The sequence below is a fragment of the Sorex araneus genome, chromosome 3 (genome assembly GCF_027595985.1).
Source record: "Sorex araneus isolate mSorAra2 chromosome 3, mSorAra2.pri, whole genome shotgun sequence".
Lineage (NCBI taxonomy): Eukaryota > Metazoa > Chordata > Mammalia > Eulipotyphla > Soricidae > Sorex > Sorex araneus.
In genome coordinates this window covers 201,848,195-201,874,759 of record NC_073304.1, presented here as the reverse complement: position 1 = coordinate 201,874,759, position 26,565 = coordinate 201,848,195, and the positions used below count along the sequence as shown (strand labels likewise).

Genomic DNA, 26,565 nt, shown 5'->3' with positions numbered 1-26,565 from the left:
ATGTGGTCCCCTGAGCACTGCCAGGAGTAATTCCTGAGTGCATGAGCCAGGAGTAACCCCTGTGCATTGCCAGGTGTGACCCAAAAAGCAAAAAATAAAAATAAAATAAAACAGCATGGTATTGGGATAAAAACAGACCTGCAGACCAATGGAACAGAGTTGAATATCCTGTCACAGACCCCCAAATATATGGCCACTTAATCTCTGACAAAGGAGCAAGAAATGCAAAGTGGAACAAGGAAAGCTTTTTCAACAACTGGTGCTGGGAAAACTGGATAGCTACCTGCAAAAAAAATGAACTCTGACCTTGTCTAATGCCAGGCACAAAAGTCAGATCCAAGTGGATTAAAGACCTCAATATCAGACTTGAATCTATAAGGTTCAAAGAAGAAATTGTAGGTAGAACTCCCCATGACATTGAAGCTAAAAGCATTTTTAAGGACGAAACAGCACTGACCATGCAAGTGGAAGCAAACATAAACAAATGGGACTACATCAAAATAAGAAGCTTCTGCACTTCAAAAAAAAAAAAAAACAGTGATCAAAATACAGAAAAAGCCCACGGAATGGGAAAGAATCTTTACCCAATACCATCTGATAAGGGATTAATATCCAGGATATACAAGACACTTGTAGAATTGTATAAGAAAAAAACCTCCAACCCCATCAAAAAATGGGGAGAAGAAAAGAACAGAAGTTTCCTCAAAAAAGAAATACAAATGGCCCACTTCTCCGGGCCCACAGCCCCAGAATGACTGAGGAAGAGGAGGAAGCTGCTTTGGACACCAGCAGCCCGCCAGCAACCTGCAGTATGTGACTTGAGCGTTTCCGCCAGGTCCCCCGTGCGGAGGCCCGGCGTTTCTCTTTTTTAATCTCTCTCTCTCTCCTTCAACTTCTCCTGAGCACAGCACAGACTCCACCCCACTTCTCTGAGCACAAAATGGAGAGACGCACCCAAATGCGCGGCGCAGCTGGTGGGAGATCGAGGGCGGGGAAGTACCGGTCTCCGCCCACATCGGACACTTAAAGAGAGTGCAGCCACGTGGGCTTTCCCACTTCTCCACGCCCGCAGCCCCAGTATGACGGAGGAGGACAAGGGAGCTTTCCCACTTCCGCCTGTGCGGGGGGGCCCGGTATTTCTCTAGGTTTTCCCATCTTATGAGCACCATAAAAGGGTAAAAGATTGTAGTGATAGAATTTCAGACAGAATTTTCCCTGGACATTAGACAGAAACCCAAAACCGCGCGGCCGCTGCTGCGGCCGCGCAACCTAATGTCATCTTAGTATCAACAATACGTAATGGTTCCTTCTTAATGGGTCGGACTTTTGTGGGAGATCCTAACAAGAATAGTAAGTATTTTGTTGAAATATTGAAGGCAATCAAAGTGGTAGCCATCTCTCTAGACTGAACTAAGCTATATCCCCAAGCCGGCTGAGAAGAAATATCCTTCTTTCTCGGGAAGAAACGAGGCGTGGTATCAAACATAGTGTGATGTCCGTTAAGCAAACAGACCTGGTGGCGTGGGAATGGGATATAAGGGGAAAAATTATGTACATGGACCAGCGGGACGCTGGTGGTATCTCGAGCCGGAGCCGATATCAGCGCAAGACCTTTGGTTCCAGAAACTGCTTGCAGACACTCTACTAGACTATCAACTAAGCCAGAGCCCCACGCCGGCTGATGACGGGAAATAACCATCCTCTTCGGTTTTTTTTCCCTCTGTCAGACAGCGTGGCGATTACTAAACAGGCGTGAACTCGGTGGCGCGGGGCAAGGGGGAAAAAGAAAAGTTATGTAACAAACAGCGGGACTTAATATCTCTATATTCTTAGCAATGGAGAACTATCAAATGCCTCCTTGGCAATAGGACTGTCTTTTTCTTTTGGGGGGGAAACCCCAGCAACGGTAGTGAGTTGTGTGTTGAAACATGGAATGTAATCGAGATAAGCGTAAACAAAGTGAAACTTATCACGTACAAGGGTGGGGACTGGGGAGGTGGGAGGGGGCGGCAGATATACTGGGGGGGGTGGTGATGGAAGATGGGCACTGGTGAAGGGAAGGGTGTTTGAGTATTGTATAACTGACATAATCCTGAGAACTTTGTAACCCTCCACTTGGTGATTCAATAAAAAAATTTAAAATAAATAAATAAATAAAAGAAATACAAATGGCCAAAAGGCACATGAAAAAATGCTCCACATCGCTAGCCATCAGGGAGATGCAAATCAAAACAACAATGAGATATCATCTCACACCACAGAGACTGGCACACATTCAAAAGAACAGAAGCAACCAGTGCTGGCATGGATGTGGGAAAAATAGGACACTCCTTCACTGTTGGTGAGAAATGCCAACTGGTCCAGCCTTTCTGGAAAACAATATGGACAGTCCTTCAAAAACTAGAAATTGAGCTTCCATATGACCCCGCAATTCCACTTCTGGGAATACATCCCGAGGATGCAAAAGAGCACAGTAGAGGGGCCGGAGCGATAGCACAGCGGGTAGGGCGTTTGCCTTGCACGCGGCCGACCTGGGTTCGATCCCCGGCATCCCATATGGTCCCCCAAGCACTGCCAGGAGCAATTCCTGAGTGCAAAGCCAGGAGTAACCCCTGAGCATCGCTGGGTGTGACCCAAAAAGCAAAAAAAAAAAAAAAAAAAAGAGCACAGTAGAAATGACATCTGTACCTATATATTCACTGCAGCACTGTTCACAATAGCCAAAATCTGGAAACAACCCGAGTGCCCTAAAACAGATGGCTGGTTAAAGAAACTTTGGTACATCTACACAATGGAATACTATGCAGCTGTTAGGAGAGATGAAGTCATGAAATTTGCTTATAAATGGATACACATGGAGAGTATCATGCTAAGTGAAATGAGTCAGAAAGAGAGGGACAGACATAAGAGGGACCGCACTAATTTGTGGAGTATAAAATAACATCACATGAAGCTGACACCCAAAGACAGTAGATACAAGGGCCAGGGGGATTGCCCCATAGCTGAAAACCTGCTTCATGAGCAGATGGGAGAAGGCAGATGGAATAGAGAAGGGATCACTAAGAAAATGATGGCTGGAGGAACCAGTTGGGATGGGAGATGCATGCCGAAAGTAGATAATGGACCAAACATGATGACCTCTCAGTGTCTGTGTTGCAAGCTATAATGCCCAAAAGTAGAGAGAGAGTATAGGGAATATTGTCTGCCATAGAGGCAGGGGGAGGGTGAATGTGCAGTGGTGGAGGATGGGTGTTTGATCATTGTGAGATTGTAACCTAAACATGAAAGCTTGTAACTATCTCACAGAGATTCAATAAAATTAATTTAAAAAGGGACTGGAGCTATAGCACAGCGGGTAGGGCGTTTGCCTTGCACGCGGCCGACCCGGGTTCGATCCCCAGCATCCCATATGGTCCCTTGAGCACCGCCAGGAGTGGTTCCTGAGTGCAGAGCCAGGAGTAACCCCTGAGCATGGCCAGGTGTGACCCAAAAAGGAAATAAATAAATAAATAAATTTTAAAAATATATATAAAGGAGGGGTTTCCCAAAATCCTGTTCTCAGGTTCAATTAATTTGCTAAAAAGTCTCCCAGAATTCAGAAAACCTGTTTCCTTACTAGATCCCAATTTATTCCAAAGGATATAACTCAGGAAGAGCCAGGCAGAAGAGATGAGTTCACTATGAGGGAAAGAAGCAGAGCTTCCATGACCTTCAATCACACCCAGCTCCCTAGGTCTCCCAGGTGATCACCAATCTGTAAGCTATCCGAAGTTTACCCATAGGCTTTTTATGGAGTCTTCATTACATAGGCATAATTGATGAGCTCATTGGCTAATGACAGTTGAACTCAACCTCAAGCCCGCCTTCCGTCGCAGGAAATCCCTCCCTGGTCTCTTCAGTTTGACTGGTAACCAGACCCTATTCTCACACTTTTCTCCCAAAGTTATGTTCATTAACAAAAGATGCCTTAGTCACAGGCAACACAGGAAATTACAAGGATCTGGGGAGCTGTGAGCCAGGAACTGTGGATGAATAACAAATACATATTAAATATATGTGTTAGGGCTAGAGTGATAGTACAACAGGTAGGGTGCTTGCCTTGCATATGGTCAACCAGGGTTTGATCCCCGGCATCCCATATGGGCCTCACCAGGAGTAATGAGCCAGGAGAAATCCCTGAGTATTATTGAGTGTGGCCCAAAACATACATACAGACATATATACATATATGTGTGTGATCTGAAAAACCAAAATATGTATTTCTTGGATATCACAGTTTGTGCAACATTGTACTAATGGAATAAAAGATGAAAACCACATGCTCATGTCCAAGCAGAAATGCACTGGCAAAACTCAACACCCTTTCGAGAAAAGCACATTCAAGAAACAAATATCCAGGAAGAAACTCATATTATTAGTCAGGACGGAAGCAAGATGGTGCCAACACTGCCTCAACCCCTTGCACTCTCCCAAACCCGGCTCACCATCTCGCCTTAAGCAGCACATGGCTCAGCACACCAGGCATGGAACTCTACGCATGATCCCTGATGGAACTCTACGCGTGATTTCTAATGGACATTGCTGGCTGTTTTGCAAGATTCGGACAAAATGGTATTGGTGGGGCATGAAGAAACTGCAGCGGCGGTCACTGCATTGCCACCTGCCCTGGCCAGGCTGAGTCGCAGCACCGTCGGACATAGAGCTGTGGCGGCAGTGCATGCAGTGGCTCATCTGCTGTGGGGTGCTGTCAGCCAACCACAGGGTGACCTGGGACTCAGCGCAGGTGTTCAACCTGGCACAGACCCTCCGAGATAGGGTCCTGCTCTGCCAGCCACTCAACAAACTCCCAGATGCTGCCCAGAGACACAGGCAGGTGTGTATTTGTCAGTGTGCAGATCATTACAACATGCCAGTCAACCAAAAGCTTACATTTGGTAGACTGGGAATACCTTTAAAGGCAATTAGAGGCCGCCCCAAAAGTCTCCGTCCCTCTTGGAGAGCCCAGCAAGCCAGCAAGCTACCGAGAGTATCCCGCCTGCACGGCAGAGCCTGGCAAGCTACCTGTGGCGTACTCGATATGCCAAAAACAGTAACAATGACGATCCTCATTCCCCTGGCCCTGAAAGAGCCCCCAGTACGTCACCGGGCCACACTAGTATGTGACAGGGACATCATTGGTGCCCACTCGAGCAAATCAATGAACAATGGGATGACAGTGACAGTGACATTATTAGTCATGTACAAAAAGCCCACAGCAAATATTATGCTTAAAGATGAAAAACTGGGGCCAGAGCAATAGTACAGCAAGTAGGCCATTTGCCTTGCTATAGACAACAGGGGTTTGATCCCCAGCATCCTATATGATCCCCTGAGCACTGCCAGGAGTATTTCCTGAGTGTCAAGCCAGCTGTGACTCCTGCCTCCCCCCAAAAAAGTGAAAAAAAATATAAAGATGAAAAACTGAGGAACAGGAGCAATAATAGTACAGTAGGTAGGACTCTTGCCCTGCATACAGCCAACTTGATTTCTATTTGTGGCACCCCATAAGGTTCCCCAAGCCCACCAGGAGTGACTCCTTAGCCAAGAACCAGTGAAAATTCTAGCCAGAGCAATTAAGTAAGGAAACTATAAATGAAAAGCATCCAAATTCTGAAGGAAAAAATAAATTTATCAGGGGCCAGGGCAATAATACAGCAGGCAGGACTCATGCAGCCAACCTGGGTTCCATGCTTGGCATCCCATGTGGTCTCCAAAGCTCACCAGGAATGATCCCTGAGCAAAGAGCCAAAAACAAATCCTGAGCACTTCTGGGTGTGGCCCCAAAACCAAAATAAATAAATAAATAGACATCCACTAGGAGATAATATGTCTAGGAAACCCTAAACCCTAAATTAATAACTTAATTGATACATTGATAAATTAATCCATCAATGTATCAAATAACAAAATAAGTTTTATTGCTAAACAGTGAATAAAGTGAAAGAAAATTACAAAAATAATTCCACTTATAAATAATATAATAATAAGATACTTAGGAATAACGTTAACCAAAAAGGTGAAGCAATTATATAATGAAAGTTACAAAATTATGAAATTACATTGATGGGAGAAATGAAAAACATAAATGGAAACATATCCCATGGATAAGAAAACTTAATATTGTTAAAATATCAGAACTGCCAAATAATCTACCAATTCAATGTAATTAGTCTCGAAATCCTAATGGCATTGTTTGAAGAAATAAGGCAATCCATCCTAAAATTTATATGGAATTTCAAAAAGCAAGCATAACTAAACAACTCAGAGCTTTCTGATCTAAAATTTATATAGAGTTACAGTAATCAAAACAGTGTTATTATTTAAAAATTTTTTAAAAGACCTAGAGCAAATGAAAAGAGTGCCCAGAAATAAACCCCTGCAAATATGAGCAAATGATATTTGGCAAGGTAAGTGTTAAGCCTATTTAATGGGGAAAGAATAGTCTTTTCATCAAAAGATCCTTGGAAAAATGGATTGCCACATGCAAAAGAATGAAGCTAGACACATACCTAACAAAATCAAACACACACAAAAAAAATATTGTTTAGATCAAGAATCTAAACTTAAGACCTTCAACAGCACTCTTAAAAAAAAAAGTACAAAAGTTTCCCACTGCCATACGTGGCAAAAAAATTTTTGGATATGACACCAACAGCATCATACAAAGTTGCCTATTAAAAGACACTATTCAAAAATAAAAAAAGGCATACACAGAATAGGAGAAAACATTTGTAAATTGCATGTTACTCAATGAGACTAATATGCAGGCTCTCTAGAGAACACCTAAAAGTTAACAAAACAAACCTCATCCAAAAGTGGACAAATGACTTTAATAGCTATTTCTCCCAAGATATATACTAATAGCTAGTAAGCACATCAACATCGTACATTCTCAAGGACAAGCAAATCAAAGCTATAAGGGGTAGGAAAGATAGTACAAAGGATAAGGCACTTGCCTTGCACTCAGTCAACTAGATTTCCATCCCCAGCATCATATATGGCCCCCTGAGCAACACCAAGAATGATCCCGGAGTGTAGAGCCAGGAGGAAGTCCTGGTGTGCCCCTGACTTCCGCCAAAAAAAAAAAAAAAAAAAAAAAACAGCAATGAGCAGAGCTCTGGGACTGCTTCAGCACCCTCAGGAAGCATTGCTGACCACTTTGTAAAATAGTCACTTTACACTTTTACACTTCATGAAGTGTAGTCACTGTTACACTTCATGTACAGCGAAATTAACTACTGAAAATATTCTTTAATTATAGAAACAAAAAGTATGATAGAGGGAAGTGGTCACTCTGGACCAGAACTAGGTGCTGAAGGAAGCCAAGTGACATGCATGATACCTTCTTAGTAACAATATTGCAAACCACAGGGTCTAAAAGGGGAGGGAAAGGAGAAAAAGAAAAATAGTGCCTGCCATAGAGGTAGGCTGACAGGAGGGGGTCGGGAGTGTATGCCTAAAACCTAACCATGAATAACTTTGTAATTTATCGTGATTCAATTAAAAATTTTAAATAATTTCCTTTTAAAAAAAGGAATTAATTCCAATATATTATCCAACAACTTAATTTTTTAAATAGGAACCACAACCAGCACTGCCAGGAAGGAGGCGGCAGGGTCGCTTCTGGGGATGTTAGGTGGCCACCAGGCTAGACCCAAAGGTGCTGGAACAGGGTGATATGAGGTGCAGGATCAAACTCAGGGCTTCCCATGTGTCAGGCATGTGTTCTATCACTTGAACCATATGCCTGGTCCACCATAAATTTTTTATTTATTTACTTGGTTTGGGGCCAAACCCAATTGTGCTTAGGGTTTACTTTTGGCTCTGTGCTCAGGTATCAGTACTGGCAGTGTTGGGGGACCACATGGGGTGCCAAGGAGTGAACCCAGGTTGGCTGGGTGCACAGTAAGTGCCCTACCAGCTGTATTATCTCTCTGGTCCCCAACAATTTTTATTTTAATTTACTTTATTCTTCAAAGAAAATAATTTGATATAAGCTATAAAAAAATTCTTTTTCAATTCTTGGGCAAGTGCGGGGCCGGAGCAATAATATAGCAGTAGGGCGTTTGCCTTGCATGCAGCCAACCCAGGTTCAATCCCCAGCATCCCATATAATCCCCCAAGCATCATCAGGGGTAATTCCTGAGCGCATAGCCAGGAGTAACCCTTGAGCATCAATGGGTGTGATCCAAAAAGAAAACAAACAAAAAAAAAAAACCTACACAGGAGTGCTCAGGAACTACTCCTGGCAGTGTGCTTGGTGGACTACAGTGGTGCCAGGGATTCAAATCCAGGTTGGCTGTGTACAAGGTAAGAGCCTTAAGCACTATGCTATATCTCTAGCCCTTATGGAAAAAAAATTTTTTTTTACCACACCTGGCAATGCTTAGGGCTTACTACTGGCTCTTCACTCAGGACTCTTTCCTGGCAGGGCTTGCAGGACCATACAAGATGCCAGGGATTGAACCCGGCTCGGCCATGTATAAGGCAAGCACCCTACCCAGTGTACTATCACTCTGGGCCCTAAAAAATTAATTTTAAAAAGGAAAACACTAGTTCCAGACCTGTATCACCAGTCTGTGTGACAGGTGAAAATTTTTCCTGGTCATTGACTTAAAAGGAAATAAAATATTACACAGTGATCTATACAGGAGCCTATTTACAGCACTTGAGAGGTCAGTATCAGATAAGAGAAATCTGAGACTGGCTTTCACAATACTAATTCTTGAGCATGTGCTAGTTATTGTTTGAAGAGTAAGTTTACTAAGTCAAATATCACCATTTCTCAAGTTTTCCTACCATTTTAAAAACAAATCTTGGGACAGGAAGATAAATCAACAGACTGAACACATGGTTTGCATGCAAGGTCCCAGGTTTGATCTAAGGCAGCCTATATGATCCTCCGAGCAAAACTAGGAGCAACTAAACAGCACTGAAATGGGAGCAGCCCCTGTCAAAACAGGGGGCCAAAAAACAATAATAATAAAAATTTAAATTGTATGCTTCATGGGTCAGAGAGGTAATACTGCAGGTAGGGTGTTTGCCTTGAATACACTAGCCTCGGACATAAACCCTGGTACCCCACATGGTCCCACCTCAAGCCTGCCAAGAATAACTTCTGAGCACAGAGCCAGAAATAAGCCCTGAGCACTATTGGGTGTGGCCCAAAAACCAAACAACTCTAAGCTTGATGTAGTTTTTGGGGGGAGGTGATGATGTGCACCACATCAGCAATGTGTAGGGGCTATTCCTGACTGTGCTCAGGAGTGACCCCTGGTGGTGCTCAAGGGATCATATACGGCACCTGGGATCAAACTACAGTGGGTGGGATGCAAGTGGAGTACCCTTTGTTATCTCTCTGACCCTTGATAAATTTCTACTCTGCACAGTAAATCTAAGCAAAACTATTATGGGGCCCAAACATAGCTCAATGGCACTGCACCTACATTGCAGGCAAGAGCTCTCCAGTTTGATCCCCGAAAGCACATGACTAGTGTGTTCCACAAGACAAATGTGAACACTAGGGCAATGCATCTTGTGATCCCTAGTACCATAACCAAGTGTGTGATTTCTGTAATCAAGTGTGTTCAACTGTTTCCCTGTAATCAAGTGTGTTCAAGCACCAAAAGACAACTCTTTTCCTGACGAGCACTACAGCTAAGAGTGTGACCCAGTCATCTAAACAGCAACAAGGGCTTAAAAAAAAAAATTATAGGGGTCAGGTGCCTTGCAGGTAACTGACCTGGGTTCAATCCCCAGGACCCCAAATGGTCCCCTGAGCCCTGCCATGAGTAATCCCTGAACGCAAAGCCAGGAGCAAACAAAAAGTGGACCAGAAACCAAAACACATAGAGAACCGTATACTCAATTTCATAAGTGAATTCTTTGCCTCTGGCATCTTACATCTTACTTACTCTTCAATCCTCCAACAATCTTCCCACAGTTAGTGATGAGGAAAGCAACACCAGAAGTGAAAAGTGAACTGCTACTTTGTAGCAAGCAGAGGGGGCTCTGTGTGTGTGTTTCTCAAAGAGCCTCATATATTCCACAAGCCCTGAATTTGCTCACCTACAAAAGTAAAATGGGGGGGGGGGGGTATGGGGGCTCGAACAAGCAAGAACCTCGCTGGACACTGTAAATGCAGTGTCCTGCACTATCAGAATGCAAAACTTTCTTTAAAAATACCTGCCAACGGGCCAAAGAGATAGTGCTCAGGGAAAGGTGCTTGCCTTGCACCAGGCCAACTGGGGTTCGATCCCTGCCACCTTATATGGTGCTCTGAGCCCTGCCAAGAGTGACCCCTGATCACAGAGCCAGGAGTAGGCCCTAAGCACAACCATGTATGACCCAAAAAACAAACAAAACAATACCTGCCAAGGGACCAGGAAAGTGGCTCAACGGGCTGGGGTACAAGTTTTGTATGCTGGAGCTCCAGGTTCCAACCCCGGCTCTGAATGATTCCCCAGCACCACAGAGAACAACCTTAGTCTCAGCAACTCACCAAACCTCAATGACCCCCTCCAAAAAATGCCTGGCAAACAGGCAGCACAGACAAATAACTTTTTGACCCAGACATCTAAGTCATTCCAGCCAGAGTATACCAACCTTCTCAGGAAGAAAAAACTATGCAAGAATGCTTCTCTGCTTTATTGGGGGGGAAGATGGAGAAGGGAAAACGAATAAATGAATGAATGGAGAAACTCAGAAAGTCAACCTCTGTGACTGAAGCGCGAGTAATTTGGTTTTATTCAACACAGGGGAAATAAGTGGAAAAGCGCTTAAAATAGGAAGGTTTTTGATTTGTTTCACTTGAACTTTAAAAAAAAATGTGAAAATAAAATGTATTCTATCTGAACCGCTAGATTATTTACTTGAGCGTCGCAAACCGACAGTGCTGGGGTCACTGCCGGTGGTCCTAGGGGGAACCACGTGGTTCCTGGGATCCAACCAGGGGCTCATGCACTCCAGCCCTTAGAGCGATCTCCCCGTCTTTATAGTATCTTTTTTCCTTAATAGTTTGTTTTCCTTTTAGGCACCGTGATTTACACTACCGTTAAATGGCAGAGTTTCCTGCATCCAATGTTCCATCACCACACTCTCCACCAGAGTGTCCCTCCAACCTCCCACCACCTCGGAAAGTTCAGTTTTACGGGCCGGTTCCCATAGTACTCGTAAATGCTCGGAAACCCCCCCGCCCCCCCACGGGGCCCTCAGGAGTGTCCACTTTCCCGTGCCCCCAACCAAAAACCCAACGTGGTGCCGGCAGGGTCACGAAACGCATGGGCTCGCATCCCTCGGCCCCCTCCAGGAGCTCCGGGGGGCCGGGCACGGCCAAGGGCGCTCGTCCCCCGGGGCGCGGGCACTCGCTCCTTCCTTCCCGGCGCCTGCAGCAGCGGCGGCGAGCCCCGGGTGCCGAGCGGCGGGCAGGGGCCGGCCCCGGCCCCGCCAGGTCCCGGCGTCCACCGGGATACAAAGACGCGGCGAGAGTCGCCCCACGCCCCCGGCGGCGGGGGCCACGGGACTCCTGGGTGCGAGCGGCCCCGGCCCGCGGCGCCCCCGCCCCACGTGGGGTCCGAGAGCCGAGCGGCCGGGAGGGCCGGGCGGGACGGGAAGGACCAGCTCCGGGCACGCAGCCCTGCCCCTTCCTAGTGGCCCGCGCTCCGCGTCTCCCAGTTCCGGGGTCCGGGCCCCCATCCCCCTCCACACACACACACGCGCGCGCAGGAGCTCCGGCCCCTCACGCCTCCCCGGGAGGGGAAACTCCAGGCCTCCGAGAGCTCCGGGCGGCCGGCAGCGGCCAGCATCGCGTCCCGACGGGATGGAGCCCCGGCCGCGTGCAGGCGGAAGATGGGAGGCGGCCCCCCACGCTGCCGCCGCCCCCCTCGGGGCCCCGGCCGCTCGGAGGCGCGGGGCGCAGGCTCCCGGGACGGCCCTCCCCTCACCTCAGGGTGGCGGCGGCGGTCGGGCGGCCCCGGAGCCCCGGCGCTGAGGCGGCGTGGGCGGCGGCGGCGGACGGCGGCGGCGCGGGCGATGGCTGACAGGCGCGCCGCACCAGGCCGGCCCGAGCCGCGGCCGGGGGGCGGGGCTTGGCGGGCGCCGGCCCCGCCCCCTCCCCGCCCCCGCCTCCCCCCTCAGCCCGCGAGCCCCGGGAGGTGACTACGTCCGGGGTTACTCCAGGCCGTTCCCCTCTGACCCGGCTTCCCGCCGCCCAGTGGTCTGGCCGGCCGCGAGGCGAGGCGCGGGCCCCGAGAGGGCCGCGAGGCGGCCAATGGGAGCCCGCCGCGGGGCGGGGCGACGTGAGGCGATGCCGATGGTCCGAGCGGCTCTCTGCCATTCGGGGCCGAGCGGCGAGAGGGCGGGCGGGTCCTGCGGCCGGTCTCGGGCGCCCCTGGCCCGGGCCCTCGCCGCCGCCTCGGCTTGCGGGTGATGGGTGTGGGCGGGCGCCCCCCTGCGGGCGGCGAGGGTAGCGGCGGGGACTGGCGCCCGGGAGCCCAGGACCACGGGGGACGGGGCGGGCGGGCTCCGGGGAGGCACCCAGACCCGTGGAGTGCGCGATCACACGGGCCAGAGTCCAAGGGATGCGGGGCGCGGCTGGACCCTCTTCGGGATCCCAGCCCACCCGCCTGCCTCTGGCTTGTTCCTCTGCCCCCCCAGAGTAGCCCGTCCCACCCCAGCAGCACTGCGAGGTGCTGGAATCCGGGGCGCCTGGTGGGGGTGAAGGGGGCGGCCGCCCGGGGAGACCCCTGTCGTGGGGCCGGCCAGTCCTGCCTTCCGGGCGCTTCTCCCACTAAAGCTCTACTTTTGTCGGTTATTTCAGAACAAGACTTTCGTGGTGGCCCTGTGCTGAAAACGCACGGTACGTGGAAAGAGTTTCAGTAGACAATCAAACTTCTGGGCGGCCGAGAAACAGCTGGGGAAATGTTTCCAGTGCTCTCAAGAGGGGGTGAGGACGCAAGCGACGTGGGAAAGTGGGTGCCTTCTCATGGATGAGGCGCAGGGTCTGATCCCCGGCACCCAAAAAAACCCTCAGTGGATAAATTCCAACCCCTTGAGAGGATTTAATGTAGCATCTAGAACTCTGTTTCTAAGGGGAGGGGGGAACAGCAGAGATATGTGGGGGGCCCAGAAGAAAATCGATGAGTGGGGGAAGGAGACTGGGAAACCACGGAAAGGAAATAGGTGCACAGGGCAGCTATGTGGGGGAAAGTTTGAGAAATGCAGCTCTAGGTTCAAGGCCAGGAGTGTAAGGGAGTTGGGGTTTGGTGTGACAAAGTTGGATGATCAGGACAAAGGTGAACAAATTAAGAATACAAAAAGGAGCCAGACACTCTTGGGAAGCGCTTGCAGGAAGATTTAATTATTGGTCAGTGAGGAACTACGCTGATCAAGCCTTTATAATCCCACTCAGAGTGGCTTTTTCAGGAGTTTGGCCCCAAGAGGGGCAGAACAATAGGTAGGGCACTTGCCTTGCACGCAGCCTACCTGGGTTTGATCCCCGTCATCCTATATGGTCCCCCCCAGCCCTATGGTGATTCCCAGTGCAGAGTCAGGAGTAACACCTGAGCACTGCCAGGTGTGGCACAAAAACAAACCCAAACAAACAAAAAAGTATGGTGTAAAAACCAACCCACTTTAAATGAATAGGGGCCAGAGAAAGCTCAAGGGCCTGAATGAAGCGTATGATTGTGTTTCCCTGAGCACATACCAGGAGTAGCCCGGGAGCCCAGTTGTGGCTTCCAGAATGTAAAAATCAAATTTTAAGTAATAGGGGGTGAGGAGGAGGTGTGGCTCAGTAATAGAGTGCCTGCTTTGCATTTATGGGGCCACAAGTTCTATCCCTGACATGGCCCCACATTACTAAGTGTGATTTGTGCACATACACCATGGGGACATGTGTGTGAGTGCTACAACCAAGTGTGCAGTTCCCAGACATCACAACAACATAGGGAACAGGGGGCAAGGTAATGGGGAAAGAGACTTGTTGTTGTTGTAAATTTTGGGGCCACACCAGGCAGTGCCTAGGACTATCTCTGTGATTGGGGATCACTCCTGGCAGGGTTTGGGGGAACTTATGGGGTGCAAGGTAAGCACCCTACCTGCTGTAATATACCTCCTGTTCCAGGGATCAAACCAAGGTAGAGATTTGGCAAGACGTGACTTTTACAGACCCTATCTCACAATTATGATTTTGTTTTGGTTTTTTGGTTTTGGGGCCATACCCAAATAAGCCCTGTGCTCAGGGCTTATTCCTGCCTCTTCCACTCAGAGGTCACTCTTAGTGGACTCTGAGATCATGGGGTACCAGGGATTGAAACCAGGTTGGGTATATGTAAGGCAAGCAGCTTACCAGTTCTTCTATCACTTCGGCCCTTATATCACACTATAATGGTCTGTCATTGGATGCATCTCTTTAGTTTAACAAAGATTTAAAAAAAATCAGAACTTAAATATGATTGAATAAGATGTTTGACTGGAGGGGGTAACAGGGGAGGCTAGAAAGGAAATTTCAGATAACCTAAGTGTGAAGCAGAATGAAATCTCGTGTTTATTGTAGGGCCTATGACTTTGCCAGGATCTGAAACACCACAAACATCAAGAATAGTTTCTGGGACCAGAATGATAGTACAGTGGGTAGGGCATTTGTCTTGCATTTGGCCAACCCAGGTACTACCACCGGTATCCCATATGATCCCCCAAGCACTGCCAGAAGTAATTCCTGAGCGCAGAGCGAGGAGTAACCTCTGAGCACTGTCAGCTGTGGCCCAAAAAGGGGGTGGGGGGCAAAAAGAAAGAAGACATTCTTTCAGGACCAGAGCAATATTACAGCAGGTAATATTTGCCTTGAACATACTCAACCGGGGTTCAATCCCAGGTATCCTATATGGTCCACCAAGCACTTCCAAGACTAATTTCTGAGTGCAAAGCCAGGAGTAATCCCTGAGCATCATCAGGTATGGTCCCAAAATAAAAAAAGAATAGGGTTTTTAAAAAGATTAGGGGCAAGACAGATAGTACATCAGGTAGGATCACTCCTGGCAGTACTTCCCCTAGGGACCATATGGGAAGTGGGGATTGAACCCTGGCCCGCTACCATAGTACCTTACCCTTACTCCTGGCTCTGTGCTCAGGGATCACTGCTAGCAGTGCTCAGGGGACAATATGGGTTCTGGAGATTAGGCATGGGTCAACCACATGCAAGGCCAGTACCCTAAGTGTTGCACTATCTCTCCAGCCCCTGTATATGGTTTCTGTTTTAAACAAGTTTTTTAATTTTTCCCCTTTTTATTTTTTAATGGTATAGAGTCTGGTGTTATCAATAAATACTGTTTTTTATGAGCCTAAAATAAAATTTCTTTATGAAAAACAAAGACTAGAGAGATAGCTCAATGGCCTGAGCTCACATTTTACATGCAGAAAGCCTGGATTTGATCATTGGCACTACATGTCCCCAAGAGCTACCAGGAGGAACACTCAAGCATAGAACCACAAGTAGGTCCTTGAGTGATAGCACAGCAGGTAGGGCATTTGCCTTCACGTGACTAACCAGAGCTTGACTCTCGGCATTCCATATGGTCCCCTGTGCACGGTTCCTGAGTGCAGAGCCAAGAGTAACTACTGAGCACTGCGTCCCACCCCCCATATAAGTAAATTGCAAGTAGCCCTTGAGTATCACTTGGTATTACTCAAAAAAACAAAGGGGGTCAGAAAAAGCCTAGACCTGGAAGATAAATCTTAGCCTCTCCCAAATAACTCTCTGGACTGAAAGAAACAATATAAGGGTAAGGCACTTGCTTTGCAAGTGCCTGACCAGTACTCAATTCCTAACACCCTAAATGGTCCCAAAAACATTGCCAAGAGTGATGCCTGAGCGTAGAGACAGGAGTAAGCCCTGAGCATTGCCCAAAAACCAAAACCACGAAAAACAAATAGTACTCTGAACTTACTCTGGAAAGAGCTGAACATGTTAAGATTGCATCTGTTATTTTACATGTAAGTTTCCTAATTTCTATTAATAAGGACTTGGAGCCCAATTTTTTTCCATGTTTTCGGGCCTTACCTGGTGGTGCTCAGGGCTTACTCCTAGCTCTGTGCTCAGGGATAAGTCCTGGTGATACTTGGGGGACCATATGGGGTTGTGAGGATCAAACCCAGGGAGTCTGAATACAAAGCAAGTGCCTTGCTGCTGTACTATCATTCTGATCCCTGAGCCCAAAATTCTTTTTTTTTTTTTTTTTTTTTTTTTTGCTTTTTGGATCACACCCAGTGATGCACAGGGATTACTCCTGGCTCTGCACTCAGGAATTACTCCTGGCGGTGCTCAGGGGACCATATGGGATGCTGGAATTTGAATCCAGGTCGGCCGTGTGCAAGGCAAACGTCCTACCCACTGTGCTATGACTCCAGCCCCCTGAGCCCAAAATTCTTAGGAGGCATTGCTCAATCTGTGCTAGGGTACTTCCAATCCCATACTGCAAAACTTCTCAAAAACTATCTTTTTACGAAACTTTAGCAAATGTTAACATGTCCTGTTTTTGACCCCACCTAATATATGAAGAGTAGCCAAGGAAAAGCCTATTGGAAGATGAGTTAGGACATACCATTTATATGAGATCAAAAATCACATCAGCATCAAATGGTGATACATTGGGCAAAGAGAGGAGCAGAGAGCTGTGTCTTTAAGACGAGATACCTGGAGTTTCATCAACTCCTAAGTGTTGTGGAGCCTGTGCATGTCACAACCTGCCCATATCTACCATAAGCTCTTCAGAGCTGTTCCATGAGTTCTTGCTATACAAGCCATTTTGTCTGTAAGAGGCGGAGGAGGAGAAAGAGCCACAGGGTGGAGAGAACTTACTCTACTAGACTGACAAGTGGAAAGGAAAGGCCCACTTCTAGCAGGTGAAACTAGATGTCTGTCATGGGCTGAAGTGTTCCAAAATTCCAATTTTGGAAACCACAGTGCTAACTCTTTAGTCCCTCAGAATTGGAGTGTGTTGGAAACAGAAGCTGTAAAGAGACAATAAATTAGATAAGGTTATTGGGGTGTTCTCTAATTCCAAATGAATTGTTGGTGTTGCTTTTGCAGCCTAGAAAATCAAAACCAAGACCACACACATGCCAGGCATGTGCTCTACCACTGAGCCACACCTTCAGCCTGTGACTTGTATTTTTACGAAAGGAGGAGATTAGGACACAGAAACACATAGAGGAAAGACAGCTTCCAGGAAACCAACCCTGCCAACTCCTTGATCTGGAACTAAAGCTGCTAGAACTATGGGGCCGGAGAGAGTGCAGCGCAAGGCAAGGTAGGGCACTTGCCTCGCACAAAGAAGACTGAGGTTCAATCCGTGGCATCCCATTTGGTCCCCCGAGCCCACCAGGAGTGATCCCTGAGTGCAAAGCCAGGAGTAAGCCCTGAGCATGACCAGGTGTGACCCCAAAAACAAAACGAACAAACAAAAGGCAGTCTCAGTTTCTCTAAGATCTTCTCCATCTTCTGCTAATGTCTCTCTCCTGTAAGATCCTATACCAATCTGGCCCCCACCACGAGGCTCAGCATTCATTGTGTATAAGTTTAGCTCCCCAGCTAAAGTTTCATAATTGGGGGTAGGGATGCTCTAAAGTAGTTCCTCAGGGAACCCAGGGGCCACTCTCAAAATACTCTGCCAGCCAGGCCCACTGGTTCCATATGTTGACCATACAGTGTCAACAGTATGGCACTGCTTAAGTCCAAAGGTACTGGGGGCCTTCAGTGCTACACCAATAGTGCTGGGGCCTTCAGGGCTACCCCTAGCAGTGCTGAGGCTGAGTGGGGGCTTGAGGGAGGCTCAGATGGCATCAGGGACACAGCTCGGTCATTGTGCATGCACACTGACCCTGAGATTTCTCCCAAGTCCCTAAGTTTTAACAATTTGGAGGGCACAACACATTTTGGTCCTCAGAGCAATATAGCTCTGAGACAGGGCCATATAAAATGAGAGTGCTATGTTGACTCAAATGATAAGCTCTGTACCCTAGAAGCCACTACTGAAGCCACTACTGCACCTGGAGTCTGCTTATCTGTCTTCACCCTGCCTCTGGGAGGCAGCTGTGTGACAGACAGACAGACAGACGTCAAAGAGCTTAGAGCCCTGACCGGAACTGGCTTTAGTCAGTCAGTAGATAAGAACAACCACAACGAAAACAAAAAAAAAAAACAAAGGCCTTTTCTGAACTCTCTGTTCCTTTGCCCTGGTCAACCATTCACATTTGTCCAGAGTTAAAAGCCTGAGAGCACTTCACAATCCTAAGCTAGGAAAATAGCAATGATGGCTATAACACCACTCGTCACTGCCACCCCTCTCCCTGCAAAAAGAAATCCTATTCAGGGATAATTAAATTGACCACCCACGAGGCACACCTGAGTCTTTCCCCATTACTGAGAGGAAGCAAGTGAGTAAGAGAAGTCCTGGGCTAAGACGCAACCAAAGACTCGGTTGTGAAGGTACTTTTGGCCTTCACACACATGACTGTGGCACTCTGGCCCTTTTGGCAAAGATGTGAGACAACAGGACCTCTCATCTACTACAGACAGCGCTGACGTCTTAGCAAACAATTTGGCACAAATTACTAGAACCGAAGATACCCTGCATGGATCTCAGTTGCCATCTTCACATTTGGATTCTGGAGAAAACTCAGCTGTAAGGATACAGCTCATTGGGGGCTGGAGCGATAGGACAACAGGTGGGTCATTTGCTTGCATGCAATCAACCCAGCTTCAATCTCTGGCACAACACCCACAACACCCAGGAGTGATCCTGGGTGTAGAACCAGAAGTAAGCCCTGAGCACTGCAAGGTGTGGCCTCCAAATAAAACAAAACAAAACAGGCCAAGGCTCACGGGCAGAGTGAATGCTGCAATGTTTGAGGTCCTGGGTTTGAACCCTGGCATCATCCCCTCCCCCAAAAAAGTATAGTATATGCCAAAGACATGTCAAAGGTGCTTCAGGAATGCTCTTTCTATATAATGGAAAACTAGAAGCAACCAATGTTGCTCATCAGTAAAATGAGGTAAGTAAATTGAGGTACATTCATTAGTAGGAAATTATAAAATAATGAGAATGAGAAGGGCTGGAGTGATAGCACAGCGGGCAGGGCATTTGCCTTGCACATGGCTGACCCAGGTTCGATTCCTCCGCCCCTCTTGGAGAGCCCAGCAAGCTACTGAGTGTACCTCTCTCACACAGTAGAACCTGGCAAGCAACCCGTGGCATATTCGATATGCCAAAAACAGTAACAACAAGTCTCACAATGGAGATGTTACTGGTGCCTGCTCGAGCAAATCGATGAGCAATGGGATAACAGTGACAGTGACAGAGAATGAGAAAACTTTTTATACAAAACAATGTGGATAAATTTTACATACATAATGTTGAGTGATAACAAACAAGCACAAAGAGAATAGTTCCTATTACATTAAGTTTAAAATAGGCAAAACTCATATGTGGTAGTGAAAATCTGGGAATGATAGTTACTCCTGGCAAGGTCGGCCGCGTGCAAGGCAAATGCCCTACCCGCTGTGCTATTGCTGCAGCCCCCATAGGTGGGTTTTAGACATAAAATGTTCCATCACAGAACGGACCACCAGTTCCATCTTCCCTCGGCCTGTGTTCCCAGGTTCCCTCTCCGAGCCTCTAACCCTTGGCCTGTCATCTCAACAGGCACCTTTGTAAGTCTGTTTATTGAAGTTTGGGTCTCATGATTTCAGTGTTGTTGGATACAGGGTTTGAATATTTAGCTCTATCATTCCTTATCACCACAATGTATATTGATCCTGGCCCACTGTTGCTTCTCATCTGTCTCTTCTCCCCCCTCCCTCTACTCACTGCCTTTCCTTCTCTTCCCTATATCTTGGGACCAAGGGTCATATAGGCATCCTCTAAAGTGGGCAAATTTTTAAAAATATTTTTAGTGATACATATATAGATAATCTGCCTTTATTTATTTTTGGTTTGGGGACAATACCTGTGATGCTCAGAGTCTACTCCCAGCTCTGTGCTGGGGTTAGGGAGATCACACTCTGGATGATGCTTGAGTGGCCATGTGGTGCTGGGAACCCCACCTGAGCACTGAGGTGAGAATAGTAGCCAAGCACCACTGGGTGTGGTCCCAAGCACAAACAAAATGATTGGAAGAGGGAAAGGAGTCTGGGCAGAAGAGTGACACAGAAGCAGCTTCTAAGACACTGGCAATGTCTGTGGGGGTTTGAGCAGGTGGGGGAGGGGACTTGGGGGGTTTGGTGCTACCCCCAGTAGTGCTGGGGCTACTATTCCCAGTGGTTCTTCAGAGAATGTGTGGTGCTGGGGATCAAACCAAGGTCCTATAGTATTTTTCTGGCCCAGTGTTCAAGATCTTAATTTGGGAGATGATTATATGGTTCTCACATTTCTATTATTGAGGGTGGGACATACCCAGCAGTATTCAGGGCTTATTCTGGCTCTGTGTCCAGGGAATGATTTCTGGCAATGTTTGGGGGACTGTATGCAGTGCTGGGGATAGAAGCAGGGTCAGCCCCGTGCAAGGCATGCAGCTTTAACTCCTGTATTCTCTCTAGGGCCCCTCACATTACTCTTATAAAAAATATATACTTACGGGGGCTGAAGCAATAGCACAGCGGGTAGGGTGTTTGCCTTGGGAATCGAACACGCGGCCGACCCGAGTTCGATTCCCAACATCCCATATGGTCCCCTGAGCACCGCCAGGAGTGGTTCCTGAGTGCAGAGCCAGGAGTAACCCCTGTGCATCGCCAGGTGTGACCCAAAAAGAAAAAAAAAAAAATATATATATATATATATATACTTAGATGTGCTCCTATATAGATAGAAGTTATATGTTGTATTCAATTGACTTAAATAAACCAGATTGACTAAAAAGAAACAAAAATGAATAAAGAGTACCCTCCTTAAAAGAAAGTAATAGTGGTATCAAGCTAATTATTTAGTTTTAGTTTGGGGGCCACACATGACTGAGCTCAGGGATCACTCCTGGCTCTGAGCTCAAGGATTACTCCTGGCAGACTCAGGGGACTATGTGGGGTGCCAGGGATCAAATCTGGTTGGTCATGTACAAGGCGAATGCCCTATCCTCTGTACTGTTTCTCCAGCCCATGTGGTAATAATTTCACGTCTTGGAAGAAACCTTTAAAACCATCTTGTCCAATCATTAAGAAATGCAAAGGCCAGAGAGATAGTACTGGATAGGGGACTTGCTTGCACCAGGCCAAAAACAGTTCAATCCCGGCCAATGCATATGGACCCCCATCACCAGGTAGGAGTGATGATGAACACAGCATCCCCGAACACAGCAAGGTGTGGCCCAAAAATAATCTAAAAGAAATAAAAATAAGGAAATAAAAACAGAGAAGCTGAATGGCCTAATCAGAGTGAGGCAGTGCATTACAGAGCCACATCTAGAACTAAATGAGCCTCCTGGCTTCTTGTCAAATGCTTCTCCCAGAGGCCTGCCTTGATGGATCCATTTAGTCTAGGCTCCCTACTGCCTTCCAGAGAGTTTCCTCTCTCCTCACAGAACATCATAAAACACCCGAGACAGCCTTTCCCCCACTACATTTATTATTATTATTAGTTTTGAGGCCACACCCAGTGGTGCTCAGGGCTTTGCTCTATACTATCTCCCCTCACCCCTCTTCATAGATTTAAAACTTTCATTGTAAGAAAAGGAAATCTCAATTTTTTAAAAATTAATTTTTTTAAAGGATAGTTGGAGCTGGAGTGGGTAAGCCGTTTGTCTTCACGTGGTCAGCCCATGTGGTCAATCCTGGCCCCCAACATGGTCCCAAAAGCCCTGCTACCAATGATCCTTAGGCACAGAGCCAGGAGCAAGACCTGAGCACCACCAGGTACCAGGTGTGGGGGAAAAAAGAGAAAGAGAAAGTGGGGGGGGGGGAGAGGGAGGGAGGACAGAGGGAAAGAGAAAGAGAGGAAAGATAGGGGGAAAGAAAAAAAAGGAAGGAATAAAGGAAAGGACGGAAGGAGGGGAGAAAAGAAAAGAGAGAGAAAGAAAAAGAAAAAAATAGGGAAGGAGAGAAAGGATGGAAGAAAGAAGGGAGGGAGGAAGGGAGGAAGGGAGGGAGAGAGGGAGGGAGGGAGGGAGAAAGGGAGCGAGGGAGGGAGGGAGGAAGGAAGGAGAGACACCAAAATATTTCAGACACAGAAAACTAACCAAAATATCTGATAATAAGAGAAAGTTGTGGGCCAATTTCTCGCTACGAGACTTTTTATTCACTTAGATAAGCAGCTTGCCTGCACCTCCCTGGCCGCACTAAAGGGCCGCTCCAGCATGCAGACTGACTTTCAGGGAAGGGTCCTAGAGCCCAGCCCAGAGACTTCTTCCCTTTTCTTGCGTGGAGCACGGTCTTTGGGCCAGCGTGAGCTAGTCTGCCCCCTCGTGACAGAGAGTGAGAACAGCAAGCCCTCAGAGCCTTTCCTCCCCCTGCGCCAAGGTGGCAGCACTGAGGCGCACAACGACAGGACATTTCAGAGGGAACCACCCTGAGCCTGTGGGAGCATAGGGATCATCCGATCATATTAAGAAAATAATAGGCAACCCCACAAAACTGGCGTGGGGGGGCTACAGAGCCCCTTAATTCTGCATTACCCTGCCCTGCTAATAGAACCAGGCAACCACGACCGTGAAAAAGAACAAAGGCACTGCTGCCCGGGACCAAAAAGGATCCACAGCACTTAAGTTCCCTTCGCTTAGTGGTTTCACTTCTCTGCTTCCTTCCAGAGAAAAACAGCTTGAAAAAAAAAATTGATGGTGGGGGGGAGCTGGAGCAATAGCACAGTGGGTAGTGTGTGGCGTTTGTCTTGCAGGTGGCTGACCCAGGTTGGATTCCCAGCATCCCATATGGTCCCCTGAGCGCAGTCAGGGGTAATTCCTGAGTGCAGAGCCAGGAGTAACCCCTGTGTATCGCCGGGTGTGACCCAAAAAGCAAAAAAAAAAAAAAAATTGATGGGGCATTTTGCCACTTTCAAGTCTCCCTCAGCTGTCTGGGGCTTCTGTCACACTGCTGGCACTGCTCTTATAAAACCGTCGGGTCCAGGAGTGGGAGGATTGCAGAGTGGGTAGGACTCTTGCCTTGCACAGGAACAAGGTTCAATCCCCGTACCCCATATGGTTCCCGGAGTCCCACTAGGAGTGACCCCTGAGCTCAGAGTCAGGAGTAAGCTCTGAGCATCACCGGGTGTGGCCTGAAACCAAAACTATCAGCTCCAGCAGATACTCTGACCTCATTAGGATCTGACAGCATCTTGCCATTGCTTCCTTGAAACCTCTCTTTGGCTTCTCTGCCGTCCACCCCCGGGGTTTCCTTGCTTAGATGTCACTGCCTTGTTGAAATCATTCATTGCAGCCATTGACCTGGTCTTGTTGGCTGAAGCGGCCTCAGCCAGCAACCTCTCACCTTGTCACCTTACTGACTTCTTCCCAATGAGCATAATCTTTCATTATCTTCTATCTAAAACTCGATGATTGATTATTAGCTCTTTGCGTGGAGTTTTATTTCCCTATTGTTCCATGAGAACATAGACCTTGTCTTGTTCATGGCTAGAAGAGTGCTGTGAGCAAGTACTGAGCAGCCCTCCCCTCCTTCTGTCACTGCTATTACCCTTTCATTATGTCTTACCTGTTAATATATTTTGTTGTCCCTTGACAGTTCATAGTCAGTACCAGATGGGATGGAACCTAGGGATACTGGTGGCAGGAAGTTGACACTGTTGTTGAAACATAGTATGCCTAAAACTCAACTATGAATAACTTTGTAAAGCATGGTGTCTTAATAAAAAAAAAAAATCCTCCCAGCCTCGCTAAAAAAATATATTTTTTAATGAATCTGTAGCAGGGGACTGGAGCGATAGTACAGCAGGCATTTACCTTGCACACAGTCGACCCGGGTTTAATCCCTGCATTCCATATGGTCCCCCGAGCACTGCCAGGAATGATTCCTGAGTGCAGAGCCAGGCAGGAGTAACCCCTGAGCATCGCTGGGTGTGACCCAAAAAGCAAAAAAAAAAAAAGTCTGTAGCAGGGAGGCACTCTGGCTTTATCTGGTTTTAGTCACCTTAACTTCAGGATTGCATAAGACAAGCAGGAAGTCAAACAAAAACCTTTCCCAAACTCTGGTCTTTCCCAGCCCCCAACCCTCACCACAAGGCCAGAAAACTGCACAATTAAGTTCTAACAGTCTCTGCCACCCAGTTGACCCTGTAAAGACAAAGCACCAACTGAGACCTTCGACTGTCGCCAGGACCACCCAGAGATGGAAAGTCATGAAAGTCCCTTGCTGCTGAGCGTCGGCCTCACCACCTTGGTGAGCATTTGTGTTTTCCTGGGATTGGAGAAATAAACCTGCTTTCCATAAACCCAGCTCTGCCACGTAATTCTTTTCATGTCACAGAGCAGGAACCCACTAGCTGTGTAACTTTTCCACAGTCCACATTGTCCTTGAGTGATGCCTCTTTCTGGCCTTATCCAGTTGGTGTTCCTGGCTCTGTACTTGGGGGCTACTCCCCATCTGCTCCCAGGGGGCCATGTGGTCCTGGGGATCAAACCCAGGCCTCCAGCATGCAAAGCATGCACTCTTCTGAGCTCTCTCTCTCTCTAGTTCCATTAATGGTGGCTCTTTCATCATCAAGATTCCCTGGGATGCAAGGAAGAGAAGCGGCTGAAAGGCAGTCAAGTGCTATGCATGAAATCATACTGGCAACAGTGCTGTAAGCCACAGTGACAAAAGTTATAAGTGTCTCTCTCAGGGACAGATGTTGTCCCTCCACCTGCCCTCTAAGAGCTCTAGCGGTCACCATTTTTGAGAAGCTGGCAAGAAGCACCACCACCCACATGGCTACGATTCAGAGACATACACAGGAATCTTGGACATGAGCAACCTGCGGCAGCAATTTCTTCAGACCCTAATTATTAAAATCTTAGAATTCCTAAAGCACCGTGGCCACTCTTGTGGCCACGCAACATTATATTATATCCATAACAAGCAATACAAAACACATTGTCTAACAATTGTATTTTTGGTAGATATGAGGGGAGGTACGACTGGTCTTGAAATATCGAAGGAAACTAAAGTAGAGAAAGGATACCTTGCAAATTGTCTGCCACACAAGCAGGGGGAGGTATGGAATGGAGGGGGGAGGGGAACTGGGGATTTTGGTGGTGGAAAATGTGCACTGGTGAAGGGATGGGTGTTGGATGACCAAAGTTCAAACATAAAAGTTTTGTTACTGTATCTCACGGTGAATTAATAAAACATTTTTAAAAAATTAAAGTGTCTCTCATAGAGGCAGGTGGTATATGGGTGGGGCAGTGGGGGCCACTGGTGGAGGAAGGTGGACAATGGGGAAGGGATCTCTGTTGAAACACTGTATTCCTGAAGCCCAGTTATGAATAACTTTGCAATTTGTGGTGAATTAATTTTTAAAAATTCTTTTTAAATCCCTGTGATGCTCATTTTGCCAGATTTCAGCCTGGATTAAACAGCCAGAAAACAGGGTGGTTTAAATTATTAATTGACTCAGATCTCACAAACTCAAAGAATGTCCTATGAATCCAGCTTCACAGTACCATTATTGATAACATGTATCAGTCTCTACAATCTTCTTACGCTTAGCCAGATTTTAGAAAAATCTTCGATCACAGTCATGTACAAAGGTTCCAAACTTATCTGGCCTATTAACCCCCATTAAAAATTTTTTTAAAAATACTGGGGCTGGAGTGATAGTACAGCAGGTAGGACATTAACCTTGCACGTGACCAACCCGGATTCAATCCCCAGAATTCCATATGGTCTCCTGAACCCTGCCAGGAGTGATTCCTGAGCACAGAGCCAGGAATAACCTCTGAGTATCGCCAGAAGTGTGACCCCACCCCTCAAAAAATTAAAAATCTAAAAGAAAAATAATTACTCAGTGACCCACCCTTGAAATCTACCTTTTAAAAATGAACCAATCGAGGGGCCAGAGCAATAGTACAGCAGGTAAGGTACAGCAGATAGTACAGCTGGTAAGACATTAGTCTTGCATGTGGCTCACCTGGGTTCATCCCTGGCACCCCATGTCTAAGCTCTGCCAGGAGTAATTCCTTTTCTGAGGGAGGGGAAGTGAGGGTGGTTTTTTATTTGTTTGAGGCCCATACCTGGTGGTACTCAGAGATACTCCTGGCTCAGAACTCAGGGAATTACTCCTGGTGGTGCTTGAGGGATCATATGTATTGTCAGAGATCAAACCCGGTTGGCAAGGCAAACACCCTACCCAATGTACTATCACTCTGGCCTCTGCCAGGAGAAATTCCTGAGAACAGAGCCAGGTGTAATTATTGAGCATCACCCGATGTATCCCCAAAACAAACATATAAATAAATAAAGGATAGAAAACGCCTCCCCATTTTCATCAGAAGCTGCTACCACTTACTTTGGGAAAAACTGGTTGAGGAAAACCTTGCCAAACTGCAGATAGTATT

At 47.3% G+C, this 26,565-nt stretch overlaps 1 protein-coding gene across 7 annotated transcripts in view; it reads right to left on the bottom strand.

Moving 5' to 3' along the window:
• Positions 1-26,565, bottom strand: part of ACACA (acetyl-CoA carboxylase alpha) — a 322,844-nt gene that overhangs the window by 252,992 nt on the left and 43,287 nt on the right. The window contains exon 1 of one of the 7 annotated variants that reach the window (XM_055130195.1): positions 11,982-12,055. The exons of 5 other annotated variants lie outside the window; for them this stretch is intronic. The gene's annotated coding sequence lies outside the window, so the exon portion shown is untranslated. Of the gene's footprint in view, positions 1-11,981; positions 12,056-26,565 lie in introns of those variants that run through there. One more of the 7 variants, XM_055130192.1, reaches the window with a different exon arrangement.